Source organism: Octodon degus, unplaced genomic scaffold (genome assembly GCF_000260255.1).
Source record: "Octodon degus isolate 3935 unplaced genomic scaffold, OctDeg1.0 scaffold00229, whole genome shotgun sequence".
Classification (NCBI taxonomy): Eukaryota; Metazoa; Chordata; class Mammalia; order Rodentia; family Octodontidae; genus Octodon; species Octodon degus.
Genome location: NW_004524805.1, coordinates 2,354,320 through 2,362,844, shown reverse-complemented (window position 1 = coordinate 2,362,844; position 8,525 = coordinate 2,354,320). Strand labels below are relative to the sequence as shown.

General features: G+C 37.8%; 1 pseudogene; it reads right to left on the bottom strand.

The window, feature by feature from the left end:
* Positions 1-1,451: 1,451 nt before the first annotated feature.
* Positions 1,452-1,723, bottom strand: LOC101591497 (annotated as a pseudogene).
* Between the last annotated feature and the right edge of the window lie 6,802 nt (positions 1,724-8,525).

Here is an 8,525-nt window from a genome sequence, read left to right as displayed (position 1 = left end):
AACATAAGTTAAATTTTCCTCATTACTGTGTGGCTTTACCATCTGTCTGCCTAGCTTACTCGGGCTCCTTTAAATAGGCTTCAGACTGGCCGGTGTCACGGAGCATCCCCCAGCATCCAGCCCTTACAGATGGGGCCCAGCTATAGGGCCAAAACTGAGCTGCAGCTGTGAGTGGTGCAGGCCAGGTCACGTGATTTGGGGCCAGTAACTGGCTTGGGCAGTGGTTGGATGGCAGTGATATATCAAAAGAAGAAGCCACTATCTTGATTGGTGAGATAGATGATCCTTTTTAATGAAATAAATGCAAACTGCCAACTCTCAGAATAGGCAACTCTTTCTCAAAGACTGGGTTCCCAGTTCCGGGGTAATGGTAGAGTTCTCTGGAGTCCGTGAGTGAAGGGAAGTGAGCATTTGGCACTCTGTTCTCTGCATGGAGTCATCAGCCTATTCTATGTGGATTATTTCCAAGTCCCCTTTACAATCTTTCTTTAGGATCAAAGCACAAGTGAAATTTTTTGGGGGGCAGTAAAATACCAAATTCAAATGCAGTTTCATTTTCTCCTAATAATATACTACACAAAATACATTAATTCTCAAGGCATCATTCTTTCTGAATGAAATTACAACTTCATGGAAATTCCATTTCCACACTCTTCCCTGTGAATGAATCATGTAAAATATACCTCAGAATTGTATGAAAATAAAAAAGGCTACACCTAATCCTTCAGCAGGGCTCAGTTACAAATGACACAGTTCAGCTTTTCAGGTAAACATACAGAATTAGAAAAGGAACTGGACATGCAGCTACACAGAGTGATGGATCGTTTTTCATACTCTAAGCCAGAAAGTAATGACTTGGTTGTAGCTCAGCTTTGTGTTGCACCCAAGAAGCATATTGATGACAACTGTGCCTCATCTAGGTGACAAGTCTCCCTTCCACCACCACCTGCCTATTAGTGATGAACAGTTACATGTGGAATTCTTAACAATAGCTTTATCTGAAAGTGCATCTTACCTAAAACTGCCATCCAAAAGTTTATAGCATTTATTTTGTTACTTTTGAAAATATTGGACAATGAAATGGTATTTGGTAATGGAACGTCTTAAAATATATAGCATGAAAAATAGTAACTTTTTTGCAAGTAGCAAAGTACAAGCTTTGTTCCACTGGTTACTGAAGCATAAAAAATAACAATTAACCAAAACATCTTTATGTTTTAGTCTTCAAAAAACAAATTCCTTTTCTTTTTTTCCAAGATAATCATGATTAACTTAGTAAAAGGCAAAAGATTTATATGATCTGAAGAGAAACCAGAAAAATATGTATACATCTTCATAGTATCTCCCTTTAATGGGAAACTTTACTTTATAGAATCTAAGCAATAAAAAGTTAAAACAAAATCTATTTTCGTGCCATTATAAGACAAAATGGAATCTACAAGAAAATCCACTCATACTTCTGGTCCTTCTCCAGGAACTAGCATGGTTATGTTATTTCCATCTAGTAAGATCTGATCTAATTTAGTAATCCTTCTTCCTTCTGGTGTGATCTCAACTCAGTGACATCTTCCAGCACCATGTTGACAAAGTCATCAAATCCTAAAAGGGTGCCAACAACTTCCTTATCACTCTTCATCACAATGTGAATTCTTGATCCTGTACATTTGTCCACCAGCTCTAGCAGCAAGAGCTGAGATGGGTTGGTGGTCGCGTTGGCTGCCATCACCACACCAGAAAAAAATAATAATAAATAAAATGAAATAAAATATACAACATGAAAGAAATTAACAAATTAAGTAAGCCAGGGATAGGGAGAGTGCTCAGCAGTCTAAGCACCTACTTGGCAAGCTCAAAGACCCAGGTTTGATACCAGGTACCACATGTTGTGCCAGCCCTGTGCTAAGCTGGCCACCAAGTCTGGGCATGGTGACACACAGCTGTAGTTCCAGCACTGGGGAGGCTGAAACAGGAGAATCACTATGAGTCCAAGCTGTATAGGGAGATCCTGTACCAAATACATAAATTTAAAAAAAATAAGCCAAACTGGAGCCAGAATCAGTCAAAACTAAGAAGCTGATATTTTAAATATAAGTTACCTGCCACTGGCCCTCCTTTTTTTTTTTTTTTTTTTTTTTTTTTTTTAAGGTATCTTGCCCAATTGACAATAGAAACACCCACAGAGGAGGTCATTTCTTTTGATGGTATTGAAAACAATGATGAACTTTAGTGATTACCTGTCACCCCTCACAAGGTCCTCTGAATATAGGTAAGTGTAGTCAGGCATGTCAGTGCGGTCTGTGAGTGTCTGGCTTTGCCTGAACTTCTACACTGATCTACAGCCTTCACAATTTCTATAGTCTTCTCTTCCATCAGAATTCCTGGGAAAACCTTTCTGAGAAATAGGTAGAGATACATTTACCTTTCTGTTTGAAGAAGGGAGGGAGATAATTTGACAGATAAATTACTGTGAACTCACAGTATGAAAAGGACATTTTTCCTGTTTGGGGGGAAAGTGAATAATACATTTAAAAGTGCTTTTGAATTTATTCTGTGTATAATTTCTTAATTCTCCAAATAAAATTCTTTAGAACTTGTCCCATTTAAGGAGAAGTAAAATTCATTTAAAAATAATTTTGGATTCAACCTTTTTATTTAATTTCAACCTTAGTAGCTCTATTTCTAGAAACTAGTGCTGCTGCTTGACTTAGTATTAGTTGAAAATATCTTGCGTCAGTGATGCCTCTGCCGGGTCTAACTTCCTGAAGGTCACAGCCTGTGGTAAGTGTGTGGAGAGTGCTGGACTCAGCCTGCAGCTGGGCTAGAGCATCTAACACAAGGTACCTTATGATCAAGCATTGAGAAGCTCATGTAATTTATTGGCTACTGGATCCAGAAAATGCTGGCCACACAGTCCATGGCAGAGTGTCAGTTGTTCCTCCTTGTGATCACAGAGCTGACTGGGACAGCAGGTCAGGTGGTTGTCACTGCTCAGCATCATAAGAGGGGAATGGACCACAAACCACGAGCCTAGGAGGGACCAAAACAGAAAATTCAAAGTAAGGTTTCCTCTGAATGCGTATCTTTTCCCAGTATCACAAAGCCCCAAAATCCTTAAGCCGAGCCATGGCGTGCTAGGGGTTGTCTGTATGCATGTATTCTGCAGGACCTGAAGCATAGGATTGAGTACGAACTATTTTGTCAACCCCGTAAAATGTCATGACTTGTTTGTTAGAAGTGGGTGAGAGGAGCCACATTGCCATTTATTTTATTTCATTGTGAATCCAGAAATGAGGATTTATTTTTTATCAAATATGTCATCACTAAGGGTGAGCCAAATAGCCAGACGATTAAAGCGCCTGCAAGCAGGCTCAGGAGCCAGGGGTTTGATTCCCATGCCATGCCAGCCCCGCCTCCGGGGTGCACTGAGACAATGAATGAGACTGGGCATGGTGGTACATGCCTGTAATCCCAGCTCTTGGGAGGCTAAGCACAGGCAGATCACTATGAGTCCGAACTAGTAGTAAGACCCTGAACATCCTGTAGACCCTTCCCTAAAAAAAAAAAAAAAAGTCATCACAGGACAAATATGAGTCAGAAACTTTTTGATGGGATGTAGAAACATTGCTCTTGTAACATCTTATAATACTTTATAGGATTTTCTCTAGAAAAGCACTTATAGTTAATTATAATGTAATGATTATATAGTAAATATTATATTTTAATACTTATTGCTAGTTTTAAAATGGAAGTATTTTTTTCCCTTAGGAAAACTTTATCAATCTATTTGGCTCTACACAAATGTTTATATCAGAGCAATCACTTTCAAAAAGTTTTCTGGAATACTTAGCAACAAAAAAGCACAGCAGTTTTTTTGTTTGTTTGCTTGTTTGTTTGTTTATTTCTGCTGGGCTTGGGGCATTGAGGTCAAGGCCTTTCACATTAAGTTTATTCTCCACCTTCAGTTACACTCCCTTTCACATATGCTTTACATTTTTTTGAAAATTTCATTGAAAGTGTAAATCTGTGATGCTAGGAGTGTATCTGTCCATTTCAACTACTGTGGTTAGTATCTCAACCCTTAAGATTTTTTATTTGTAGCCACACTTTTGCCTACTAAGAAATGGCAGATTCTATGACAATATACTTCTTCTAATTTAATTTTTGATGGCATAAAATAAACAACAGGGTACACCAATTGTTTTCTAGTTTTATTTTGCAATGTTTTGTTTAATATGATTTTCCTAATTAATTGTGGTTGATGAAAAAACTAAATTGAAAAATCATGAGTCCAGAAACTCTTAAGAATAATGGGAATTTAAAGATCATGTACTTCAACCAATTTAACAAATGAGAACTCTGAGCTGTAGCGCAGTTCAGTGTCTTGTCTGGGACTGTAGCAAAATGAGAAGCAGAGTTCAGGGCTCTTTATTTCTAATTCAGTGCTTCACCCTCCTCAGAAAATATTTATACGGTAGTTCATGTACAATACAGAAAATTTAGGGATTATTACAAATATAGTAAAATAAAAAGTATTTATTGTGTATGATGAATGTGACCCATAGCTTAAGAATTTATAAGCTATTTAGATAAATAAGAGTAGGCATTGGGAGGATTGCATAACTTGTGTTTTGCACCATCATGTGCTGCATTTTTGCTTATTTCTCAGCCATATAATGAAATGAAAAGATTGATAAATGGATACGGGATCATATATCTGTGACACGCCAAGTCATATTAGCAATTTTACAAAAGGAAAAATTGTTAAGATTGTCTTTATTTAAAATTTTCATAGGCCCAGAATGTGGCTCTGTGGTGCACCACTTCCCTGGCAAGCACTGAGTTTGACTCCTGATATCAAAAATAAAATAAGATTTTTATAGTTTGTTCATTATGGATTTTATTAACTGAAGTCCATATTTATTTATATCTCCTTACTTTTTTTTTTTCAAAAAGTTTTTTTTTAAATTTATTTTATTTATTTATTACATTTTATTATTTATTGTGTGTGTGTGTGGCCAGCTCAGCTCACCAGGGGGCGGGGCTGGCTGGCATGTGGTGCTGGGGGATTGGAACCGTGGTCCCTGTGCTTTGCCAAGCCTGTTTCAAGTAGGTGCTCTAGACCACTGAGCCATCTCTCCAGCCCTCTCCTTACTTTTTAACCTAATGTCCTTTTTTATATTTGAAGATCATGTCCAAAACACAATATGACCTTTACTTATTGTGCCACATAGATTTACTTTTTTACATCTTGTTTTTAAAATATTATATTACGATATTATCTATTTTGATTTCTGAGGTCTTTGCCATTCACTTACATTTTTCCCTGAAGGAGGGCCTTGCTTGTTTCCCCTTAGACCTGAAGCACATGCACACACACTTTATTTTGTTTGCAAGAGATGTTTACTTAACTTTTTTTTTTCATCTAAAGAAGACCTTTTTGCATAAATATGTGATTCTTGGATCCTGTGCAAAATAGGAGAACATTCTGTAACTCAGGTATGCTAGCTGGTATGTATGGAAGAAGCTGCGCATTTCTAACTATAAATATTCAAACTTCCATATGTGTATATTATCTGAGTTCTCAGATCAGTCTTCTACAATACTGAATAAATGTATAATAAACCCAAAAACTCAGAAATGAGAGGTGGTATGCTCTTCATCACAGCATGCATACTAACTTCCCAATTTTACCTTTAAGATTATTCTTGAATTTCTGTAACAAGTAGTATGAAGTCTGCCTTTCTCTAAAACACCCCTTCATTTTACAACTTAAATGCAGATAATTATTTTTTATAAGACATTATTTAGTGAAATAATGCCTGGAGTAAATAATGACAGTTAACATTCAGTGTGATGTTGTGGTGTTTTCTCAAGCCCCAAAGCATTTGGACTTATTACCAAATCATTACTACAAGGCTGGAAGTTCCAACAATTTATAGAAGTCATTATGTCAGGAAGAGTAGTAACTCTGCCAATGAGATGATTTAAATGCCCCACATACATCCCATGTTCTTTGGTTCCCTGGTATGAGTTTCTCTTACACCCATTTTTCTTATACATAAAAACACAGCAATATTTTGAGCAAAATTTTGAAAGAAAGGCTCTAATTCACCACATAGCTTAATTTCTTATTTCCTGTTTATTTATCTTGGACACAGTATGGATACTGAGCTTGGGCTTTCGTCTTCTTTGTGTGCACAGTGGCTTGGTGTGATCATTCTGATTTCTGGAATAAGATTTGCACAAAACAGTGACATTTTCAGTTTATAGCCTGTGTCTCCCCAGGGAGACTTACCTCATAGAAATAATAGATGTCAAGACTTGTCTGAGCTTATATGTGCTGTACAAATATGCTATGTACATCTCTGCATAAGTGATCTACTTTACTAAAAATGGCCCCTTAAAGAAAGGTGTATTTAAGAATACATTATAAAAATTGTGCAGAGTTGTACAATGAAATTATGACTCTGTGCCACTAAAAGCTGTGATGTTTCTCCACCTTCCCCCTTTTTTCTGTTTCAAAAGTATGAATTCTCCTTTATTGACTCTGTACAATGAGACAACCATTGTTTCCCAAGTTTAGTGGATGAAAACCCTCGCCTCATGGAGAGGCTAGATTCTTGTGCTAAAAATGATTCTCGTTTCCCTATAAGTTCCTGCAAAATGGCAAATTATGGCTTGAAAATAAGCCATAATTCAGAACCTTCTCCCTAAAATGACAGTGTGTGCACATGTGCATTTTCCCCTCCTCAAACCCACAAAAACCAAGAGGACATTAATCCACAAGGACAAAGAGTGCTGGAGGAAAGCAAGAGTGGGAAAATGCTTTAACAAACATTGCTGAAGATGCAAATGAACTTACAAGAGAAGAAATAATTTCTCTTAAGCCCACTGAGCACAGTACCATTAAGAAATGATTTCTCAGTTCGGAAAACCCCCCGCGTGCCGGGTAGAACAGCCATCAGAAGCACACACACGGCGTCTGTCCGCCCCCCAGGAGGATGCTCTGGCTCTTTCCCTGACCAAGCTTGGAGCACCAGCCGAAGACCAAAGTGAGCACCAGAGCTAAGTGAACACATCCATTGTAAATTTTAAGGCAAAAATTGCCAAGGCCACCTAATACTTTAAGAAAGGCTCAGATGGAAAGAGACACACAATGATGAAAATACTAGAATTTTGCAAAGAGCAGAAGAAATTGCTCATATCTACAGATGTGAGAGGAGTATCTCCATAATAATAGGAAGCTCTGAAAAGAAAAAGAAAAATGCCTGAAAATCAACAATATGGTAATCAACAGAAGAAGAAAAAGAATAAAAGGATTCAAATACAAATAAATGAATGAACAGTTTATTCTTTTTTTCTTTTCTTCTTTTTTTTTTCCTTTGGTTTTGTTTTTTGAGACAAGGTCTTACTATGAAGTTTGGGCTGGCCTTGAACTCATTTTGTAGCCCAGGTTGGTCTTGAACTTGCAATGATCCTCCTGCCTCTGCCACCTGAGTGCTGGGATTACAGGTGTACACCACCATGCCCAGCAATGAACCAGTTTAGTGTGTGTGTGTGTATGTGTGTGTGTGTGTGTGTTACAGAGAGACAGAGACTGAGACAGAAACAAGAGAGAGAGAGAGAGAGAGAGAGAGAGAGAGAGAGAGAGAAACGAGAGAGAGAGATTCAGACATTTATACTCGATAGAGAATCAGAACAATGCTCTTTGGTCTCTTTGGTCTTTTTACTGACAACTCTGAATCTAGAAAAACAGAAACCTATGAACCAAAAGTGGTTTTCAGCCAGAATTTTATGCCCAGCCAAACTAGCAGTCACACAGGAGTGACAAATAAAAGACACAGATGTACTCTCAAAATGTATCACCCCTATATCATGTCTTGAAAGAAGCTACTAAAGAATTGATTTCCACAAAACCAAACTGCTAACCAAGAAAGGCAAATGGGTGGGATTTGTGAAATAGGGACTGTGACAGAAGACTGGTAGAGGAAATTGTCAGGGTGGCATCCAAACAGAGAGATAGGCCCCTGCTATAGGAAGGCTAACGAGAACAGTATCTCAGAAGCAAAAAAATTGCTAGAGAATTTATATAAGACTTACAAAATTTATTAAGACACAGATCCATTGACACATAGGGAAAAAATGAAGGCCATAGAAATTAAGCTGATGAAAAGCTTCCAAGCCAAACACAATTTCTATGTCAAGGAATGGTTCTTATAGGAAGCTATTTGGCTCAGCAGTGGGCGATATTTCATTGTTATAGTGATATAAACAGTGACTACTGACTTAACAGAAAATTGCAATATACTTATATGGAGAGGATCAGAGAAAGAGAAGTGTGTGTGTGTGTGTGCGCGCGCGCGCGCATGCACACACGCACATGCATGTGTATACTAGGTTCACCACCATGATGGAAAGTCTGTAAACAATACCTTAGATCACGCTCCCCAGGAAACACACCGTGAAGGCAGGTTTGGGAATCTATCTTTAGGATCAACAACTGTGGTGGATGAAGGAAGCGGGCT